The sequence below is a fragment of the Balaenoptera physalus genome, assembly GCF_965194825.1.
Source record: "Balaenoptera physalus genome assembly, chromosome: 2".
NCBI classification, from domain to species: domain Eukaryota; kingdom Metazoa; phylum Chordata; class Mammalia; order Artiodactyla; family Balaenopteridae; genus Balaenoptera; species Balaenoptera physalus.
This window is the reverse complement of record NC_138883.1, coordinates 115,582,302-115,605,984: the sequence shown is the minus strand read 5'-3', so window position 1 is coordinate 115,605,984 and position 23,683 is coordinate 115,582,302. Positions and strand designations below refer to the sequence as shown.

At 44.0% G+C, this 23,683-nt stretch overlaps 1 protein-coding gene and 1 long non-coding RNA gene across 2 annotated transcripts in view; one reads left to right on the top strand and one right to left on the bottom strand.

Annotated features, from left to right (window-relative positions):
• THSD4 (thrombospondin type 1 domain containing 4) overlaps positions 1-23,683 on the bottom strand; it is a 576,458-nt gene that overhangs the window by 461,115 nt on the left and 91,660 nt on the right. The window lies entirely within an intron of this gene.
• LOC309651620 overlaps positions 1-23,683 on the top strand; it is a 455,214-nt gene that overhangs the window by 426,772 nt on the left and 4,759 nt on the right. The gene's annotated exons all lie outside the window — the stretch shown is intronic.

The following is a 23,683-nucleotide window of genomic DNA, read 5'->3' as shown; positions in this document are numbered from 1 at the left end:
GAGCACCTCAATACATAAGGCAAATGCTAACAGCCATAAAAGGGGAAATTAACAGTAACACAATCATAGTAGGGGAGGTTAACACCCCACTTTCACCAATGAACAGATCATCCAAAATGAAAATAAATAAGGAAACACAAGCTTTAAATGATACATTAAACAAGATGGACTAAATTGATATTTATAGGACATTCCATCCAAAAACAACAGAATACGCTTTCTTCTCAAGTGCTCATGGAACATTCTCCAGGATAGATCATATCTTGGGTCACAAATCAAGCCTTGGTAAATTTAAGAAACTGAAATCATATCAAGTATCTTTTCTGACCACAATGCTATGAGACTAGATATCAATTAAAGGAAAAGATCTGTAAAAAATACAAACACATGGAGGCTAAACAATACACTACCTAATAACCAAGAGATCACTGAAGAAATCAAAGAGGAAATCAAAAAATACCTAGAAACAAATGACAATGAAAACACGACAACCCAAAACCTATGGGATGCAGCAAAAGCAGTTCTAAGAGGGAAGTTTATAGCAATACAATCCTACCTCAAGAAACAAAAAACATCTCAAATAAACAACATAACCGTACACCTAAAGCAATTAGAGAAAGAAGAACAAAAATACCCCAAAGTTAGCAGAAGGAAAGAAATAATAAAGATCAGATCAGAAATAAATGAAAAAGAAATGAAGGAAACAATAGCAAAGATCAATAAAACTAAAAGGTGGTTCTCTAAGAAGATAAACAAAATTGATAAACCATTAGCCAGACTCATCAAGAAAAAAAGGGAGAAGACTCAAATCAATAGAATTAGAAATGAAAAAGGAGTAGTAACAACTGACACTGCAGAAATACAAAGGATCAGGAGAGATTACTACAAGCAACTATATGCCAATAAAATGGACAACTGGGAAGAAATGGACAAATTCTTAGAAATGCACAACCTTCTGAGACTGAACTGGGAAGAAACAGAAAATATGAACAGACCAATCACAAGCACTGAAATTGAAACTGTGATTAAAAATCTTCCAACAAACAAAAGCCCAGGACCGGATGGCTTCACAGGCGAATTCTATCAAACATTTAGAGAAGAGCTAACACCTATCCTTCTCAAACTCTTCCAAAATATAGCAGAGGGAGGATCACTCCCAAACTCATTCTACGAGGCCACCATCACCCTGATACCAAAACCAGACAAAGATGTCACAAAGAAAGAAAACTACAGGCCAATATCACTGATGAACATAGATGCAAAAATCCTCAACAAAATACTAGCAAACAGAATCCAACAGCACATTAAAAGGATCATACACCATGATCAAGTGCGGTTTATCCCAGGAATGCAAGGATTCTTCAATATATGCAAATCAATCAATGTGATAAACCATATTAACAAATTGGAGAAAAACCATATGATATCTCAATAGACGCAGTAAACGCTTTTGACAAAATTCAACACCCATTTATGATAAAAGCCCTGCAGAAAGTAGGCATAGGGGGAACTTTCCTCAACATAATAAAGGCCATATATGACAAACCCACAGCCAACATTGTCCTCAATGGTGAAAAACTGAAACCATTTCCACTAAGATCAGGAACAAGACAAGGTTGCCCACTCTCACCACTATTATTCAACATAGTTTTGGAAGTGTTAGCCACAGCAATCAGAGAAGACAAAGAAATAAAAGGAATCCAAATCGGAAAAGAAGAAGTAAAGCTGTCACTGTTTGCAGATGACATGATACTACACACAGAGAATCCTAAAGATGCTACCAGAAAACTCCTAGAGCTAATCAATGAATTTGGTAAAGTAGCAGGATACAAAATTAATGTACAGAAATCTCTTGCATTCCTATACACTAATGATGAAAAATCTGAAAGTGAAATTAAGAAAACAGTCCCGTTTACCACTGCAACAAAAAGAATGAAATATCTAGGAATAAACCTACCTAAGGAGACAAAAGACCTGTATGCAGAAAATTATAAGACACTGATGAAAGAAATTAAAGATGATACAAATAGATGGAGAGACACACCATGTTCTTGGATTGGAAGAATCAACATTGTGAAAATGACTCTACTACCCAAAGCAATCTACAGATTCAATGCAATCCCTATCAAACTACCAGTGGCATTTTTCACAGAACTAGAACAAAAAATTTCACAATTTGTACGGAAACACAAAAGACCCCGAATAGCCAAAGCAATCTTGAGAAAGAAAAATGGAGCTGGAGGAATCAGGTTCCCTGACTTCAGACTATATTACAAAGCTACAGTAATCAAGACAGTTTGGTGCTGGCACAAAAACAGAAATATAGATCAATGGAACAGGATAGAAAGCCCAGAGATAAACCCATGCACATATGGTCACCTTATCTTTAATAAAGGAGGCAAGCATATATAGTGGAGAAAAGACAGCCTCTTCAATAAGTGGTGTGGGGAAAACTGGACAGCTACATGTAAAAGCATGAAATTAGAACACTCCCTAACACCATACACAAAAATAAACTCAAAATGGATTAAAGACCTAAGTGTAAGGCCAGACACTATCAAACTCTTAGAGGAAAACATAGGCAGAACACTCTATGACATAAATCACAACAAGATCCTTTTTGACACACCTCCTAGAGAAATGGAAATAAAAACAAAAATAAATGGGACCTAATGAAACTTAAAAGCTTTTGCACAGCAAAGGAAACCATAAACAAGACCATAAGACAACCCTCAGAATGGGAGAAAATATTTGCAAATGAAGCAACTGACAAAGGATTAATCTCCAAAATTTACAAGCAGCTCATGCAGCTCAATAACAAAAAAACAAACAACCCAATCCAAAAATGGGCAGAAGACCTAAATAGACATTTCTCCAAACAAGGTATACAGATTGCCAAAAAACACATGAAAGAATGCTCAACATCACTAATCATTAGAGAAATGCAAATCAAAACTACAATGAGGTATCACCTCACACCAGTCAGAATGGCCATCATCAAAAAATCTAGAAACAATAAATGCTGGAGAGGGTATGGAGAAAAGGGAACCCTCTTGCACTGTTGGTGGGAATGTAAATTGATACAGCCACTATGGAGAACAGTATGGAGGTTCCTTAAAAAACTAAAAATAGAACTACCATTCGACCCCCCAATCCCACTACTGGGCATATACCCATAGAAAACCGTAATTCAAAAAGAGTCATGTACCACAGTGTTCATTGCAGCTCTATTTATAATAGCCTGGACATGGAAGCAACCTAAGTGTCCATCAACAGATGAATGGATAAAGAAGATGTGGCACATATATACAATGGAATATTACTCAGCCATAAAAAGAAACGAAATTGAGTTATTTGTAGTGAGGTGGATGGAGTTAGAGTCTGTCATACAGAGTGAAGTAAGTTAAAAAGAGAAAAACAAATACCCTATGCTAACACATGTATATGGAATCTAAAAAAAAAAAAAAAAAAATGGTCATGAAGAACCTAGGGGCAAGACAGGAATAAAGACACAGACCTACTAGAGAATGAACTTGAGGACACAGGGAGGGGAAAGGGTAAGCTGGGAGAAAGTGAGAGAGTGGCATGGACATATATACACTACCAAATGTAAAATAGATAGCTAGTGGGAAGCAGCCACATAGCACAGGGAGATCAGCTCGATGCTTTGTGACCACCTAGAGGGGTGGGATAGGAAGGGTGGGAGGGAGGGAGATGCAAGAGGGAAGAGATATGGGGATATATGTATACGTATAACTGATTCACTTTGTTATAAAGCAGAAACTAACACACCATTGTAAAGCAATTATATTCCAATAAAGATGTCAAAAAAAAAAGAAATGCTAGCAAAGATTCATGCAGAAAGATAACAATCTTGAAATAAATTAGATGAAAAATCAACAACAAAAAAAGAAGTTAGTCTTAAAACAAACAAACAAATATATATATATACATGTATATATATATATGTTGGATATAATTTGCTTTTTTTCTTCTTGTGGCAGGCCAGGTAACATGAATGAATGACATCATGAAAAAGTGAAGGAAAGAATTTCTGTGTGTGTGTTTGTCTTTTTGTTTTTTTTTAAAGATCTGAAAGCCTAACAAAAATTCTAGCTTCAAAGTAAGTACTGGGTGGAGACCCCAGCTGAAGGTAACAGAGAAATAAACACACATGGAGTGATGCTTCTCAGATTTGAATGTGCACAGGAATCGCCTAGGGATCTTGTTGAGAGTCAGATTCTGATTCAGGAGGTCTGGGGCGGGGCCCAGGATTCTGCGTTTCCAACAAGCTCCCAGGTGATGCTGCTTCCTAGACCAGCGACTTTGGACCAGCATCACCAGCATGACTTGAGGAACAAAATCAAAGAACAGAATTGATATTCCAAACAAAAGAGTGAGAATTCAACAACAAAATGTATCATGCTTCACGGAGGAAGACAGCTATAAAATTGTTATAAAAACCTCTGAGTTTGTGACATATACAAAAATCTGCTGGTCTGGGCCGGGCTGCACTGCTATAGCTCAGTGAGAGGTGCCGAACCCAGACTGCCTTGACCTTGCTCTTGGAAAGTAGAGGAGGCAGAGGGAGAACCTACTACAGTTGGCTGATGACTTGTGTAAGCATCTTTGCAAAGGCTGCCCATCACCCCTGAGGGGGTAACGGATACATGTGCACATGTATATTTTTGGACTCACTCTGCCTTGTGGGAGGCTCTGCCTAAACCAGAGAACCATTCAAAACCCACTCAAACAGCAGCACCATCGGAAAGAGGCTGATTCAGAAACAAACGGCCAGTTAAGTCTGATAAACGGACTACAGAGAAGGAGCAGCCAGTTAGGGTGTCCCTGTGAGAGAGAGGATTTCTGAATCCTTGACTCGGAACAGTTGGACAAGCCGCAGATTCATCCCCACTTGGCCAGGAGAATGTGTGTTTTCCTTACAGCCGGCTGGTCAGAGCTTATCATCCTGATGGTTCAGAATGGCCTCTTCCCCACCAGGACAGAGTCCATCTGGCCACTTGCAAGGGGCCCGACATGAACTGGGTAGATTTAGGCGGAGTTGGGATAATAAGCACAGATGCGGCCGAGAGGACCTGTGTAGCCGGGTAACTCTTCCCGGGGTGCTCGCGGTAGGTGCCCTGGGGGCTGTCAGGGTGATTAGTTCTGCTTAGTCTCCCCATAACGCATCTCTGGGATTTTACTTGGGATATCCCCTTTGTCAAAGTTCTAGCTAATTTTGCAAAGTTGGGTTTTGAGACAGAAATGGAAAAAGCCTGAGTTGGAAGTCGAGGACATGGATGTTAGTAAAGCAAAGTGGTTAGACTTGGACTCTGAAACCAGGTTTCCTGAGTTTGAATCCCAGCTCTGCCACCTGGTAATTATGAAATTTGGGTCAGTCACCAGGCTTTTTGAAGCACTTAGGATGCAACATTTAAGGAGACACTCACTCTCAGGGTTGCGATGTCTCCTTCAATGTTGCATCTCAGGTCCAGTCCTGGCCCTGTATGCATTTATAAATAAAGATGATAATAGTGCCTTCCTTCCAGGTTGTTGTAAAACATAAATGACTTAAGAGCAAAGGACTTAAATAATGCCTTGCACAGAGCATGCTTCATATACATATTTGCTCTTTCAAAAAAAAGTTCAAGCTTGGCCATTTACTAGCTCCACAAACTCTGGCAAAAAAATGCACCCTCAATTTTCTTACCTATAAAATGACTTACACCCACTAGGATGGCTATAATAAAAGGAACAAATAATAACAAGTGTTGGGAGAGGATGCAGAGAAACTGGAACCCTCATGCATTCCTGGTGGGAGCGTAAAATAGTGCAGTCACTTTGGAAAACTATCTGGAAGTTGCTCAAAAAGTTACATGCAGTATTTCCGTGTGACCCAGCAATTTCAATCCTAGGTGTATACCCAAGAGAAGTGCAAACTTATGTCCAAGCAAAGACTTGTACACGAACGTTCATAACAGCTTTGTTCATAATAGCCACGAGATGGAAACCACCCAAATGCCTATCACCTGATGATTGGATAAACAAAACAGAGCATATCCATACACTGGATTATTACTCAGCCGTAAAAGAGATGAAGTACTGATATATATTACAATACTGATGAACCTCAACACTATTCTAAGTGAAAAGAGCCAGACACAAAAGGCCACGTATTGCATGATTCCATTTATATGAAATGTCCAGAAACAGCAAATTCATAGAGACAGAAAGCAGATTAGCGCTTACCAGGGGCTGGAGGGGAGGGGAGAATAGGCAGTGACTGCTAAAGGGTACGGGTTTCTTTTTGGGGTGATGGAAATGTTCTGTAATTAGATAGTAGTGATGGTTGCACAACCTTGTGAATATGCTAAAAAAACCACTGAATTATACACTCTAGATGGTGAATTTTATGGTACATTAATTATATCAATAAAGCTGTTATTTTTTTAAAATGGGAGCATGAATAATTCCCATCTTATCTACTTACAGTGACGTTGTAAAGGTTAAATTGAGGTTACCAACAGGAATGCATTTTTCAAATCTGAAAGCAGTTTTTATCATTCATTTTCCATCATTTGTTTCAACAACCTCTAACAAAGTTTTATTGATCTATGAGCATATCATGTGTGATATTTTTTTCTGCTCGTTCACATTCCCAAGCCTGACGACATTAGTAAGTGCAGAGCCTCCCTCCCCCACAATGACAAGAACAGGGCAGTAAGTGCTCTGACAGCAGGTTCTGGTCCCAGTTCTTCCAATGACCTACTATGGATGTCTGGGGAAATTGTTGTTTCTTGAGAAAATGGCTGCAAATAGCATTTTGGAAAGGGTAATAAGCACATAAAACACTTTCCTTACAACAGGCTGGCTACCATCCAGGGGCTCATTATGTGTGATGTTGTGCAGCTTGGTGATGTTAATCCTGGCCAGTCAGTGTGATGATTCAAGCAAAGACACCGCATCTAGCCTCCCTCTTCCCAGCTCTGTACACGAACCCTGAAGTGTGTCACCTACAACCACCACTTGAAACTGACAACACCCACATGTCTACTGCCTGCCCAGACCCCTCTTTTAAGCATCAATCCCATAGACCCAACTAACCTCTAGAGTAGCACTGCTTCTCATCTGTGAGGTGCATGCAAGTCACCTGGGGATCTTGTCAAACTACAGCTTCTGATTCAGGAGGTCAGGGGGTGGGGGTCTGACTCTGCATTTGTAACCATCTCCCAGATGACATTGATGTTGTGGGTCCTCTGACTACACTTTAATTGCTCTACCTAGACATCCCCCCAGACATCTCAAGCTCAACACATTCAAGCCCAAATTCATCATCTTCACCCCATGACGCAAAAGGGTTCTCTTTCAAGTTCTTCCTATACTCTCCTTCTCAGTAGTTCTCAAGCTTGAACAAGCATCAGAATCACCTGGAAGTCTTATCTAAATGGACCATAGAACCCCACCTGCAAAGAGTCTGATTCAGGAGATTTGGGGTAGGGTCTGAGAATCTGCATTTCTTACAGGTTCCCAAGGGATGCTGTTGGTCTGTGGGCCACACTGCTGTTTCACTCCCAAGTACCACACCATCCCCTGAAGTCGGCTGGCTCTTCTGTCCTCCTCCTCTCCTGTACATTAAGTTCAAAGTCCTTGGCTCAGTCACCCAGGCTGCACCACATGGCTCGTCACACCCTAGGTACTGCGTGGACCACCCACGCTACACTTCTTGGAGTTTCCCAACAGAACAACCCAATTTATTTCTCCATATGCTCTGGCTATGCTGTTTCCTCCTCCAGGCTGCCTTCCCCACCACCGTTTTCTATAACAACTCTCTGTTCGCCCTTTAGGACTTAGCTGAAGCATTAATTCCCCCATGAAGCTTTTCCTGGTCCAAACCCCAGCCCAACCCTTCGCTTCATAGCATCAATGTCCTTCTCTTTTGTCCTTCCACTGGACCCCATGTAATTGTCACAGCACAATAACCCTTTATTATGCCGATTTCTTTAGTCTGCCTTAGTTTACCAGACTGTAGGCTCCTTGAGAGCAGGGGGTATGTCTTATTTGTCTTATATCCTTAGAACCTAGTACAACGGCCGGCAGAGAGTAGGTGTTCAATAACTGTTGAAAAACTGAAATAACAAATGAAGGAATGGCTCAAACCATGATTGCCAAAGGAAGGAAAATCTCCCCTTCCCCTTACTACCTGTGTTTAATTTCCGGTACATGAATTACCCCTCTATGTAGCAATAAAAGTCTCATCTCTTGGGTGAGACCATTCCTGATATCAAACACCTGGAAAAGACATGGGTCCTTGGAATAGAAAGGAGGATCCGACAGAGGCTGGGACTCAGCTTTATTCTCAAAAGGCGGGAAGAATTAAGAGGTCAAGGTGCTCCATGCATACCTGTCAGAGCTGGAGAGCCACCAGGAAAGGCTGTCTGTCAGCTGCTTGCGACTACAGGATGGCTTCCCATCTCTTGTCTTAGTTTCCAGTACGGAGTGGAATGGGCAGAGAGAGAACCCTGCCTCTGGAAGCCAGGCTGTTTGTATTTCTTATACTCTTTATGTTTATTTCCCTTGTGTTTTCCCTTCAAGCTCAGTCGGGTCTCTGTGAGAGGTCCAGCTTCTCTCATCTGTGCTAACATGAACCACACACGGGCCCCAGCATCCAATGGAGTAGCAGACCCTGGGACCAGCCTGCAAGGACCCCTAGGAGCCTAAGCCTGACAGCCAGGGGCTGGGCAGTGAGGTCAGGTGCCCCTGCTCAAGTGGAAAGTCTCCTTGCATGGCTTTATCTCGGAGGTTCCAGGTTTTACAGCATTTAGAGAGGCGCATCCCTTGCAGCAAGCTCGAGCTACCTGAGTTGAATTTTAGGTAAAAAGAAGTCAATCCTTCCATAGGGAAGATGGGAAGGAGGTTTGCGAGATGGAATATTACTGATTACTGGAGATGGCTCACAGAACCACGGGTGGGTGGAAGTTCCTGTACTAGATGCTGTTGAGAAAATCTAAGATCCTGTTGAATCCTACTATATCTAACGAATAATCCCCATATGATTTATTTTTTATTAATTTTTATTGGAGTATAGTTGCTTTATAATGTTGTGTTAGTTTCTGCTGTACAGCAAAGTGAATCAGTTATACATATACATATATCCACACCATTTACAATAGACAGGACATGGAAGCAACCTAAATGTCCTTTGACAGAGGAATGGATAAAGATGTTGTACATATATACAATGGAATATTACTCAGCCATAAAAAGGAACGAAATAATGCCATTTGCAGCGACATGGATGGGCCTAGAGATTGTCATACAGAGTGAAGTAAGTCAGAAAGAGAAAGACAAATATCGTATAATATTGCTTATATGTGGAATCTAGAAAAATGGTACAGATGAACTTATTTGCAAAGCAGAAATAGAGTCACAGATGTAGAAAACAAATCTCTCCATATGATTTAAAGGGATCCTTTACTCCACATTTGCACCTTGCACTGTTTTTACATATCAAAACTAAACTCTTCCCAAGCCAATGTTTGGGGGCAAATTTACCTGGCCAGTCTTAGCATCGAAGACAGGTCTTAGGGAATGAGAAGCTAAAATCACAGTTTCCTAGTTACAGATGCAGGGATGCTGCATCTGAGGGTTGCCTCTACACCAGCATCTAAAATGTGCACATTCTTCCTCCCTTTCTCTTCTCACTGAGAAAACAAGGCATTTCCACTCAGCACTCTAAGCTTGGAGAGAGGGGAGGAAGATGTGATTTGCAATTACTATCAAGTGAAATGCATTTCCCAAAATCCATTAGTATGACCAAAAGCATTTTTTTTAATGTTTATTTATTTATTCTTTTTGGCTGCGTTGGGTCTTCGTTGCTGCACGCGGGATTTCTCTAGTTGCGGCAAGTGGGGCTTTCTTTTCGTTGCTCTAGGCACGCAGGCTCAGTAGTTACGACTTGCGGGCTCTAGAGCACAGGCTCAGTAGTTGTGGCACATGGGCTCAGTTGCTCCGCGGCATGTGGGATCTTCCCGGACCAGGGCTCAAACTCGTGTCCCCTGCGTTGGCAGGCGGATTCTTAACCACTGCGTCACCAGGGAAGTCCCAGCATTTTTTTTTTAACTGAAGGATAGCTGATTTACAATGTTGTCTTAGTTTCTGGTGTGCAGCAAAGTGACTCAGATATAGATATAGATATAGATATAGATATGTATATATATATATTCTTTTCCACTATAGGTTATTATAAGATATAGAATATAGTCCCCTGTGCTATACAAGGTCCTTGTTGTTTATATGTTTTATATATAGTAGTGCATATCTGTTAATCCCAAACTCCTAATTTATCCCCAAATGCATTTTTAAAGAGGTTTTAATAGACATTTTCAAAGATACTGGGCAGCAGGAATCATAACTAGGAATTATCTTTTCAGGTGGTTACAGAGGTACCAAGGGACGTGAGCTCAGGAGTCCTCGGTGCAGCCCTCTTGAACTGGCAGGACACAAACAACCCTCACAGGACAACGTTTTGAGAAATTAGCCAGTACATTTCTCCCTCTCAGCAGTCCCTTCTCTCTCCTCTCAGTGCTTCTAGAATGACCTTGATGATTACAGCACCAGAGAAGAAGACCTAAAGGTCAGCAGGAGAAAAGAAGTTTCTTTAGAATTTGAAAAGCTGGACTTTGTCTGGCAAGAACCAAAGTCTGAGGCATAGAAAGCAGAGGTATAGTATCCACCACAGAATACGAAGAAGATGCTATGACTTTGGAATTACCTTCTCAAACCTAAGGAAATGAAGAGTTTGGCTAGCAGGCGGAGGAAGGAGCAACTGAGAGGCAGTAACCAAAGCTTAGGCCAGAATACTCTGCCTGGTGTGGGGAGTAATAGAAACTCCAGATTCGTTTAGGAGCCCGAGAACAGAAGGGACCTGCAAGCTTTGTGGGGAAGCCGGTGTCCAACATGGTGCCTGATGTGGGAGGCCTTGGGAGGGAGGGGCCCACCTGAGCGCTCGTAGATCATCCCAAAGGGGTCTTTGTGGTCCTCGCAAGGACCCAGAGCACATGGCCCTCACTGACTAGAGCACATGTGGAGACCTCAGCAACAGTTACTGCAAAGGATGGGAGGCAGTCAAGGAAGTGGAGCAGGAACAAAGACTGCAGAGAAGCCTCTCATCTGGGGACCCAGGTCGCCCCCCGGGGAAAACGGTAGCATTTGAGGAAGGGGGAGAACCCTGAATGAACTGAGTATAAACCCCCAAACTGATCATGTTTAACGTTACATGTCAAATCATCTGAGTGTCCTGGAGTTGGCAGTTTTCCTGCAACAGCAGAAACAGAGACTCATGAAGAACCAAACCTAGTTGTAGAAAAATAAATTGCATTTTGCGTATCTGAGTTGTGACTGTAAATTTGACACTCAACCCAAACATCCTTAAACAGGAGAATAACGAGCTAGGCAAATTAAGGTAAATGTCAGAGTACATATTGGAGTTCAATAAAGCTCTTTAAAAGAATGAGGCAGATGCGTATATACTGATGCAGGATGGGCTCCAAAGTACAGGGAAATGAAAAAGAACAAGACACAGAAGACACTAAGCATTCATGCTCCCCATTTGTGTTTAAAAAGAAAAGAGAAAAAAATGTATACAATATATCATAGATATGCTGGATGCATTTCTGAACTGATACAAATGAAATTTTAGGCAATCATTTCCTCTGGGAAGCAGACTCAACAGGGTGGAGTTGAAGCAGATTCCTTTGTCATTTCTTACCCTTTCCTACTATCGTAAAATATATATATATATTTTTTGTCTTCTGCACGTTTTCGATATATGAAAGTGATGTCAAAAAGAATAACACTAAACTGCTTTCCACTGAATTTTTTAAAATGTAGCTGGATGTGGGGAGGATCGTAAGAAGCAAACGCAGAAATCCCTAGTCAGAACTCTCCTTAAAGGTTTTGTCTGCTGTATACACAACATCACAAAGAGAATATGAGTCAGCAAACTTAATACTTAAATATGCAGACATTTCAACTGGACACAAAATACCCACTTATAAAGAAGCTGTAATCACCAAAGACCGAACGGACAGAAATAGTTAGGGAAGAAAATATTCTTCTGAAATGTCACTGTCAATAACCGAAAAGTCATATACTCCCAGAAGATTTTAGATCAACAAAGGCCATCACCAGCCTTGTGCCCAGCTTCTTTGGAGTCTGGATGTGCCTGGGCGACATAGCCTAGGTAAGGAATAGCACTGGCTCTGTGACATCCAATTCGGTATTTATAGTGATGACAAACACCCAGTGCATATTCCCAGGTTGTCTATAGCATCCCCATCCAGGAGGTACCCAAGTCAGGGTCAGGGACCTCATGCACTTTTGACTTCTCTTTCCACTAGATTTGTTTTCATAAACACAGCCCTTGGTCATTACCCTCTGTTTCAAAAAGCACTCATGGCTCATCTCTGCCTAGAAAATAAGGTTCAAACATAGATGGGTTTAAGGCACATTTGGTTTGACGCCACGTTAAGTCCTTCATCATCTGGTCTCAGTCTCTCTTCCCAAATTCAGCTCCAGTCTTCATCCTCTCCCCCGTCTCCTGCCGCCAACCCTACACTTCCCAGGCATAAAGGATCACTCATCATTTCCCAAACACACTGAGCTCTTGTGCCTCTAAGGGCCGGCCTGGAATTCTACCCTACCTACCGACTTCTGAACTGGTACAGCCTTCCGGGCCCAAAATAAACATCAGCGCCTGTATGCTTCCCCCAAGTGGTCCCCACACAGTTAGTGCTCTCTGCAGTCTGCACACCCCTCTGCCATGGCATTAACACTGCATCTTGGTAACTTTGTTAAGTAAAAGGTCTGGCTTCCTCACAAGTCTTCTAGTCTTTGGGGGCAAGGCTTGTCAGTTTCTTATTCCCGTGTGTGTAATCCCTGAGATTAGCAGCAGGTCTGACCCAGAGGCACTCTGTGAGGGTTTGTTGAAATAGCACCTGTTAGAGACCATAGCTTAATTGCTCAGCATTTCTTACCAGTGGGTCAGTAAAGGTTACCTCTATGGATCAATTAGTAGAGATATAAAGGCTCTAAGTTCCAATAAGCAAGAAGTCAAGGCAGCCCCATATTTCTGGGTGGGAAGCAAAGGGCGCTGGTGAAATTAAAAATCAGTAGCCAGTGGCCACCTAGAGAGACCTTAATGCTCAAATTCGAGGGGAGGAAGAATGGAAGGTTACAGCAGCTGAAGAGCAGAAACATGCGCTACCAGGGGGCCTCGTGATCCAAGGCAAAGCTGGAGGGAAAGGAGTCTGCAGCTCAAAGCTGGAAAGAGAGCCCTGTGTTCCTAAAACTCGCCCTGTTCCATTGTGATCACCTGCCCAAGGGAGAAAGAATGTGCTAAGTTCAAAGAGGCTGTGAGCAAATGGTTTAGGTTGAGTGCATATGTCTTCTTAGAAGTTCAGAAGACTGAAAGTCCTGCCAGAGCTGTTCCAGGCAATAAATTCTCTGGTGTCTCCAGAAGATAAGAGGCAAAAATCTGACCACTTAGGGAAATAAAAATTAAGATGAGGAAAACAAAAGCTTTCCTGATTGTCTGTCTACCGGCCGGTACACACTGTCACACGCATATGCTGGTTTAACCACATCCGCTCCCCAGAAAGTATTCAAGGTCTGGATCTAAAGACCAGCGTAAGAATCAGCTGATAGGGGCTTCCCTGGTGGCGCAGTGGTTGAGAATCTGCCTGCCAACGTAGGGGACACGGGTTCGAGCCCTGGTCTGGGAGGATCCCACATGCCGCGGAGCGACTAGGCCCGTGAGCCCCAATTGCTAAGCCTGCGCGTCTGGAGCCTGTGCTCCGCAACAAGAGAGGCCGTGATAGTGAGAGGCCCATGTACCGCGATGAAGAGTGGCCCCCGCTTGCCGCAAGTAGAGAAAGCCCTTGCACAGAAACGAAGACCCAACACAGCCATAAAGAAATAAATAAAATTAAAAAAAAAAAGAATCAGCTGATAGGTTTGCTCTGAACCTTCAGGGAAGAAGGATCTCAAGGGCTTATACATGGTTGAGGGGGGAGAGGCAGGAGGGAGAGAGGGAGGAAGGACACAGGGGCAAGTGACGAATGGATTCAGGGGTACTAGCAGGAGCCAAGAGGCAAGCAATCTAGCAAAGAAAGCAGAAAGGAGAGACTCTGAGTTTAAAAGGCCCTCTTTGCACCAGGAAGCCAAGCCTCAAGAAGACCCTATCCTCAGCGACCCAACCCAACCGCTGGCCTGCCAGAAGGCAAGGACCATAGCGCTGTCCCCGCACACACCCCCAAATATAAAACAGCCTTCAGAACGGACCCAGTTCTTCTGGGGCAAGGATCCCAGGAGATGAATTAGACTTTGATGTAGATCTTGCGATCAGGCTGCTTCCCCTTGTCTAAAGGATGGTGTTTGAAAGCCAGCCAAGTATTCCTAAGAACAAGTCACCACAGGGCTCACTGGTGCCACTGTGCATCTGAGTGACCCTGGGTTTCCAGGACTGATCTTCAGGTGCCTTGTGCAGTGTGGGCCCCAAGGGGTGGAATAAGGGCCACTGAGCGGGTGTTGATGAAACAATGAAGGTAAAGGGCCTAGCCTTTGTGTATGCTCCATAAATTGTGGTTACCATGACAGCTGCACTGTCCCCAAGGAGAGAGACACACAGCCTGCAACCTTGACACACGAAGGTCACTGCAGAGGCAGACAGCCAAATGGGGGCTGAGAGGTACAGCGCTGGCTTTGCATGAAAGAACAGTAAATGCATTCATTTCTCCAGCGTAACTGACAGGAGCCCTCTTGGGAATCAAACCTGGTGCTGGTGTGTGTTGTGATCTGAACCTGAGCGGCCCTGTGTGACTCGGGGGCTTAGGGGAAACCAAACGAGATTGGAGTAGGGCACGGTGCCTGGCCAGGCAGGTGCTAAGCAAACATGAGCTCCTAACCCCTCTCCCCTGGGGACTCTCAAACAGTGCTCTCTGCCCCAGAGGCTGACCCCCCCCCCCAGCAGGTTGAAGCAAACTGAAGAACTATTTTCTGTAAGTTCTGCTGAATTTATTAATGGAACAGTAATAATGATGATAATGCAACTTACATTTCTTGAGCATCTTTTATGTGAAAGGCCCATGGAGGAAGCAATGGTATTTCTCTCATATTCTGAATGTCTCCCCAATCTGAGCTTTTACACATACCACTTTCTGTGTACCCACTTGCCATATATCACTTCATTTTTTCTTTATTATAAATATGAAATATTTCAATTATAACGGTCGGGTGTGAAAAATGATGCATAACTTTCTTCTTTGTGTTAGAGGAAGTTTTTTAGGTACAAGTCTGTCACCCTCAGTTAATTGAAGGAAAAAGGGATTTGTCCTAGCTGTTACTCCATCCCCCAAAATGGCACTGTGTACTTAAATAAATTCAGTATTCAGATCACAGTAATTTATTGAACACCTGCCAAATGTTTTATGCGTGTTATCCATTTAACCCTGCAAACAGTAAAGTGGGTCATTATTCCTATTTTATACCTAAGGAAACTGAGTCTAAAAAATATTAAACAACCTTCCAAGCTAGAAAGTCTGTGTGAATGGATATAACTGAGATATTAACAAATGTTACTGAATGAATGAATGGTAAGCTCTTAAGGAGCTTAAACAGCTGCAGTGGAGTACAGCTTATAAATAACAAATGCCATTCACAAAGGATTATAGGGAAGGACTGTTTGGAATGAGCATTTATTGGAAAGCAGGGTGGGGGAAATTACTGTTTCCCTCCAAATCCAGAAAGAAAACATTTTCAGCACTAGCCCATGTGTTCTAATCACCAAGGAAAAGGAAATCTGAGCTAACTGCTGCTGGATCCACAAGGCCCACGGAGGACTAAATGCTTCTATAGGAAAAAGTTTCATGAGGGAAAAAAGAAAATAATGCATGTCTGGAAGTCAGACTGTAAAGAGGAAAAGGAAGTCTCTGGGGCAAGGTCTGATCTTGACTTAGGCCTGACGTAGGGGGCATTAAACCAAGAAATAAGTCTAGGGGACAGGAAGAGAGAACAACACAGTGATTAAAAGCAGAGGCTTAGAGCCAAACTCTGGTTCAAATCCCTGTTCTACAACCTACTAGCTCTGGGCCCGAAGGCTCATCACTTCATCTAAGCGCAGAGTTCTTCTCGTATTTAAAAAAAAAAAGGATAATATGGATTACTTTACGTGTTAAGAGTCCTTAGAGGTTTAGCTCAAAGCCTTCAACACGGTGCATTAGTTTCCTGTAGCTGCCGTACAGACTACCACCAACTCGGTGGCTTAAAACAGCAGAAATTTATTCTCTCATGGTTCTGAAGGCCAGAAGTTCAAAATCAGTATCAATGGACTGAAATGAAGTTGTTGCCAGGGCTGTGCTCCCTCAGGAGGCTCTAGGGGAGACTCTTATTTTCTTGCCTCTTCCAGCTTCTGGTGGCTGCCAGCATTCCTTGGCTTGTGGCCCCCTCACTCCAATTTTCAAGAACAGCACCTTCAAATCTCTCTTTCTGTCTTCATATCCCCTTCTCCTCTGTGTGTCTGGATGTCAAATCTCTCTCTGCCTGTCTCTTATAATGACACTCATGGTTGCATTTAGGGCCTACACCTGTGTAATGTAGGATAATCTCCCCATCTCAAGATCCTTCATTACATCTACAAAGTCTTTTTTTTTTTTTTTTTTTTTAGATAAGTTAGCATTTTCAGGCTCCAGGGATCAGGCCTTGATACCTTTGGGTGGGTGGTGGTGGGTTTGTTATTCAGCCTGTTACACACAGCAAACCCTCAATAAACATCGGTTGTGGTTGCCCTTGTTACTGTTAACAGAGATGAGCTAAAAGAACGATATGCCCAGGAAAGGGTCTGTGGATGGATGAGAAAGTGAGGACTCAGGAAGCCCTTGAGGGGCTGTTAGTACTTTGCCATGAAAACCAACAGTGAGGCCACAGCTTTTGTACCCCAAACTCTCTCACAGGTAAATTACCTGGATGCACATTATAGGCTCGGAGTAGGAAGAGTGGGGAGGCTGGGGTCAGGCGACACCGCACTCAGAGCCACTCCGCCCCTTACAGGAGCAAGACGCTGGGGATTTTTCTACTCAGCTCAGTGTTCTCAACTGCAAGATGGGGCTGCTTAAGGCTCAAATACACATGCGACTGATGTGGCACATAGTAGGTGCTATAAAAACGGTTGTCTTCACTACGACTGAATTAGCAACGTGTGCAGGGAGGGGGTGAGTAAAGGAAATGACAGTAACCCCACACATACAGGATGTGTCCCCCCTCCCATCCTTACACGAAGGCATCTCTGGTTGCCACCAGGCGTGCATCCAAGGAGAAGCCCTAGGGGTCCCAGATGCAAGATGGAGATCCCCTTTTTGGGGCACACAGATTGTTGTCTGGCTTTTTCCAGAGCCCATCATCTCTCTTCTGGAACCCGGAGTTATGAATGACTTGGAGGAGTTTCAATGCAGCATTCTTATGGCAAACGTGATCTTTGTTCTGATAACTAATGAAACACTTCTGACACTTAACGAAATGCCACAAGAAAGGAGCATGGGCTCTTTGGAGCCTTGTCTGCAAGCAGAGTCGCTCAAGCTTAAAATCTGGCTCCAACCTTTCCTAACCTACAGGCAGAAGTGTACACACCAGTGAGCCCGGCTCTGCTACAAACGCTGAGGTTTCAGATTTAGAAACCGAAGCATATTAAAACACCATTTATCTGGTTAGCATCAACAGGTAACTTCTTGTCAAACAATTCAGGGACTAAGTAGAAATCCTGCTTCAAAAGAAGGTAAAGAACAAAACTTTCCTTGCAGGCAGAAAACAAACAACACCAAAATCATAGAGTATGCATTTCAAACAGATGTACCTGCTTTCTCTGCTAACTGCCCAGGATCACCAGGGAGGTTTTCCAAGGAGAAACACAGACAATGCCAAAGCTTTCCCTTCTCTTGTCATGTGGTTTCTTGCCTGTATGTAACAAGACTCCCTAGGTTTTGACAGAGGGTCAAGAAAATGGCATGTGGCCTCGTGAAGTTTAATTAACAGAAAAATTTTCTATCCAACATCATGAAGGGGCCCACTTGGCTCCAGGGGCCCTCAGGGCAGAAACAACATATTGCTCCAGAGTTATTAATGATGAAATGCAAATGGCCTCCAAGAAAGTGGGCAGGAAAGGAGGAGCTATAAAAACAAATGATTCTTACCCACAAGCCAGAGACAGTTCCCTGGGGAGGTGGGGAAGGATGGGACAGCCTGTGACCTAGGCCTGATCCTGTCTGTCCTGTTTCGAAACGAAAGGACCTTTCAAGCAAAAACACACACATGCACACACATACATACACTACATGCATACACACACACACGCATGTACACGCATAGGCTAGAAATTACAGAAAAAGACTCAAGGCTCTAAAACCCAAAGGTGATCTGGTCAATGATAATAAAATAATCAAGCCATGTTGGTTTTGAACAGTGTCTTATATTTTGAAAGTACTTTTACAGCTGTTACCTCATCTGACCCTCTCAGCAGGCCTGTATGGAAGACAGAGGACAAATAATTATCCAGATTTTATAGATTAGATTGATTCCCAAAGGTCATCCAGCTAGCAAGTCATGGCCATGAGACAGGAAGTGGGGTCTAATGACTCCCAGCCCAGGGCTTTTCCAAGGTAAGAACTGCCAGTGCTTCCAACAGAAAAGGGCCAAAGCCCAGGGGGAGACCAAGAAGAGGAGGTCAGGCATATGGACAGCACTTTTAAGAAAAACTCATGTGATGGGGCAGAAGTCTGAACAGAGGGTTACGATGTGGATGCGTCTAGAGAGAAAAAAAGCAGTCGCATTCCAGAGTGTGTTGGAAAACAGGTCTGAGATCTGTGTCTCCCAGCCACCGTCTTTCCATCACTTGGGATGGCAGAAGGGTGGTGGGAGCATTTAAAAGAGCAATCGGACCTCAATAACACATCAATATCAGGCAAGAGACCTTAATGAATGGATAAAATCCCTTTGTTTTACAAACATGTAAACTAAGGCTCAGAGAAATGAGGTGACTTCCCCAAGATCAAAGCATTCATGAGAGCTGGGAACTGGACCCTGGACTCTGGACTGGAATACAGAGTTCTTTATTCTACGCCAGCTGCTTTGGGCGTCTATTATCTTTAAGTTCATTAACACTGTCCTTGATTAACCCTGCATGTCCAAAGCAGAGCACAGAAGAGCGCAATGGGGAATGCGTGGTTTTTCCTCTTCTTTTCACTGGGAAACGGCACTGCTGAATTTCCCATAGACGATTACCAGGCATGATGTGGGGAAATGGCTGGTGGTCCTGCTAGCACAGAAACTGTCCTATTACTAGGGTATTCTTAAGACCCCCCCCCCAAACGCAAGTACATTATGGTAGGCTGGATAATGCTCCCCCCTTCCCAACCCCAAGATGCCCACATCCTAATCCCCGGAACCTGTGAATGTTACCTTAAGTGGCAAAGGGATTTTGCAGATGTGATTAAGGATTTTGAAATGAGGAGATTATCCTGGATTATCTGAGTGGGTGCCACGTAATCACAAGGGTCCTTATAAGGAGGAAATCGGATGGATAAGAGTTAGAGAGGGTGAGATGACAGAGGCATGAGGGTGGGGTGATGGGAGGAAAAGCCCTCGGGCCAAGGAAGGCAGGCTGACTCCACAAGCTGGAAAAGGGAAGGAAACAAATCCTCCCCTGAAGCCCCAAGAAGGAACATAGCCCTACCGACACCGTGATTTTAGACTTCCAGACTGTAAGAGAATAAATTTGGGCTGTTTTAAGCCACCAAATTTGTGGTCAGTGTTACAGCATCAATAGGAAACTAAAACACCTACTGCAAAACTAGAGGATCAAGCCCAAGCTCCCAGGCAGTAAACCCCAGCTTCATGAGCTTTATGGAGACGGGGCTGGGGGAGGAGGGTAGCAGAGCCAAATACTTGTAAAATCACAAGGGCATTAAGGAGAGATTTAGACCAACTATACAATGGAGACACCATCTTGCTTTAAGATGAAAAAGTGTTGGTTATCCATGTTTACGGGGACCGCCTCTCTCGAAGAAATTCTATTTCAATCCCCTTAGGACTGCTTGATAATCCCTCCTTGGAAAGGAGCCTGTGAACTTTCCTGGTCTCGCTTGCAGACATCTTCATATACAGCCTGTGCTCCAGCCCCATCAGACCATTTAGAACTTCCAGAACATGACAGGCTCACCATGCCTCCAGGTGTCAGCCCTCGCAGTTTGTTTTTTGGGGAATGCCCACCTCTCTGCTAAAATCCTTCTTCAGAGCTCAGCTCAGTCTGCTTCTGTGACGCCTTCTCTGGCTCCCTGGTGCCCCTTCTTGCCCTCCCTTCCTTCCTCACACCCTGAGCATCTCTCTTAAGAGAGCACTTGGTCTTGTAAATGTCTGTTTGCTTGTCTTCCTCTCCCACCCCACCAGCGTGCACTCCTTGAGGACAAGGAGACTTTCTTGTTCCTCTTGTGTCACCAAACCGCTGCCATCTCCCATCCATACCAAGTACTCCCCAGCTCTTTCCCCCCTGAGTAATGCGAACTCACCCTGCAAGGAAGGACTTCCACCAACCAAGTCATCTTAATTCCCCAAGAATTAGCTCCACCTCTGTGTTCCCACAGCTCTCTGCTCACCCCACAGGTAGAATACTCACTACACCGCATTCTGGTGTTATCCCTGAGCTGTTTCCTTATTAGGCGTGGAGGTCCTTGAAAACCACACCTCCCTCACCTGTCTATCCTTTCTGTGTTTAGCACAGGGCCTGGGTCACAGCAAATACACAAGGAACATTGACTGAATTAAAATGAAAACTACACACAACAAGGTAATGCCCAGGTCATCTCTATTAATTAAGCCCTGTGATCCAGAGGCAGCCTTTAAAAGCAAATACCTTTATGTGAAAGTTTTGCATGGCCAGCTGTTGACTGTGGCTTGTTGGTATTTCTCCTGGGATTGCACACAGACTTTGGAGTTCATGGTGGAGATGGTTTCAGTGTTACTATATCTATATCTATATCATCTATATCTATATCTATATCTATGTCCATGTTATATTTGGGGTAAATATTGGAGAACATTTTTGTGTTTCATCTCAAACAGAGAAGTATTAGTTTACCAAACTTAGCTTAATTCAGAGTGTTACCTTTAACTTTGAAAACGGCTCTCTAGAAGGGCAAGTCTGAGATGAACATGGTAAGTACAGATGGGTTTAAACCCTGATTCTCTTGCCTTCCTTCTGTGTGACCCTGAACTTGACATTTTCTCTTCGACCCTCGAGTTTGTCTACCACAAATGGAACAATATAAGTCTGCCACACAAAACTGGGATGAAGATATGATAAAATGCCACATATAAAACACCTGCCAATGTGCCTGGCATGTGGAAGGCATTCTGACACCTTTACTGAGGGCTTATGAGTAGCCCCTGCACTATGCTAAACACTTTGTATGAATTATCCAATTCACAGCAACCCAACAAAGCAGGTGTGTTATTATCCTCATCAGGGGAAAGTTAAGCGGTGTCAGCAGGACACACAGCAAGCAAGGGGCAGAACTGGGCAGAGAACCCAGACGTGTCAACACCAGAGCTGAGCTCTTCACCGTCATGCAATTTGCAGCCTCTCAGGATGGGTTAGTTCCCGTTGCCCCCTGTCATCAGAAGGTCTGGTTAAAAGACTGACAACAGGGGCTTCCCTGGTGGCGCAGTGGTTGAGAATCTGCCTGCCGATGCAGGGGACACGGGTTCGAGCCCTGGTCTGGGAAGATCCCACACGCCGCGGAGCAACTAGGCCCGTGAGCCACAATTACTGAGCCTGCGCGTCTGGAGCCTGCGCTCCGCAACAAAAGAGGCCGCGACAGTGAGAGGCCCGCGCACCGCGATGAAGAGTGGCCCCCGCTCGCCGCAACTGGAGAAAGCCCTCGCACAGAAACGAAGACCCAACACAGCCAAAAAAATAAATAAATAAATAAAAATTAAAAAAAAAAAAAAAATAAAACAATTATTTCTTGTGAGTGTGAAATTCAATTAAAAAAAAAAAAAAAAAGACTGACAACAAATAAAGACCAATATTTCTAAGAAAAAAAAAATAATTGAGAACTGACCACAAAGTGCTCCCGAGAGCAGTCTGCACAGCCTGGGCAACAGAATGTCTGATCCAGCCAGACTACCTCCCAAAGGAAACTTCGCTCTACTTGCTCGGAGGCTCTGGGAAGCTCACCCTCTACAACCTCTTTCTCACACCTGAGGGATATGACACTCCACCCAATGGAAACAATGACCATGATTTTCACAGCTGTGAATTTCCAGCCCCAGGCTCCTACAATGGTCTCCAGTAGATGACAGTTTTCGACTTGGCAATGCCCACTGCGGGAGGGCGTTCCCTATCTTGAACATCTCCGAATTAAAGCCATCAAGCATCCCATTCCCCGGATTCCCCAGCTGGTTCACACGCATAATGATGAGGAAAACTGGCTCACCCAGGCGAGCGTGAGGAAGCCCAGGGGGAGGAATTCTGCCTGTTAGCGGGCTCTTTGGCAATGAGAGCGACGACAAAGCTACCTGAAGTGGTCCTCAAATAGTAGTGGACGCTGCTCTCATTTCCTGTCTTTGTGGAAGCTGAATGAAACTGGCCAGCAGGTATTCACAACAGGTTCTGTAAGCTTATGTACTTGAACTCCAGGCAGCAGGACCTCACTTTGGGTGCCGCTGTCACTAGACATTTCGGGAATGGGAAATCTGTTTGGTTTTGCTGTTACAAAAGGGAAGGTCCTACCGTAGCAGGGGGCGCCTTGGGCCTCCCTCCAGTCTGCGGGTGCCCTTTTCCAGAAGTCGAGGGGGAGGCCTCTCCTGCTGAGGGGTGTCTTTAATTTCCCAGGTGGGAGTTGCTGCACTGCTGCCCGACTCACCTAAATGCCTCCCCCGCCCACCCCTCTCCCTTTAGCCATCCCAGGGACACAGGCGTGGACATGGAGAACGGAAGGACTTGGTGCAATGCTTCTGGAATCTGCTGGCCAAGACCTGCAGGCTGCAGTCCCCCCGGCCTGAGCCTCCCCAGGCTGCCACTGCTCTGACAAAATCCCAGGGAAGGCCACCTTTGTGGAGGCCTTTTCCGAGCAGGCTACATCAGGAAAGGGCACAGGGAAGGGTGCCCAGGCCCTGGCATCCTGGCTGCACCCAGGCTGTGCTGCCCAGAGTTCTGCCCTCCTGGACTAGTCCTCAGTTCCCGACTCCCTGTCTTCCTCTGTGGTCCTAGTTCTCCACTCGATTCTTCCTGCAGAATAAGAGTTCTAACTGGAACTCTCCAACACACTACCGCTCAGCCTCTAAATTCATAACAGCATTGAAGCTACAATTTATTGAGCACCTACTATGGACCAGACAATATATTATTTCATTTAATTACTCAACAGTCCCATATGATAGATAGTATTATTATCCTTATTTGAAAGATGAAGCCCCTGAGGTTCAGAGAGGTTAAATGACTTTAGGATCCTTGGGAGAGCTCCAATCAGTACTGACATGATTTCTAAGGTTTTTTAGAATGTGAATGGGTGTGTTTTAATGAGACAAAAGTCTGATGTGGAAGCAACTGGACTCAAGAACTTTCCAGGGCTTCCCTGGT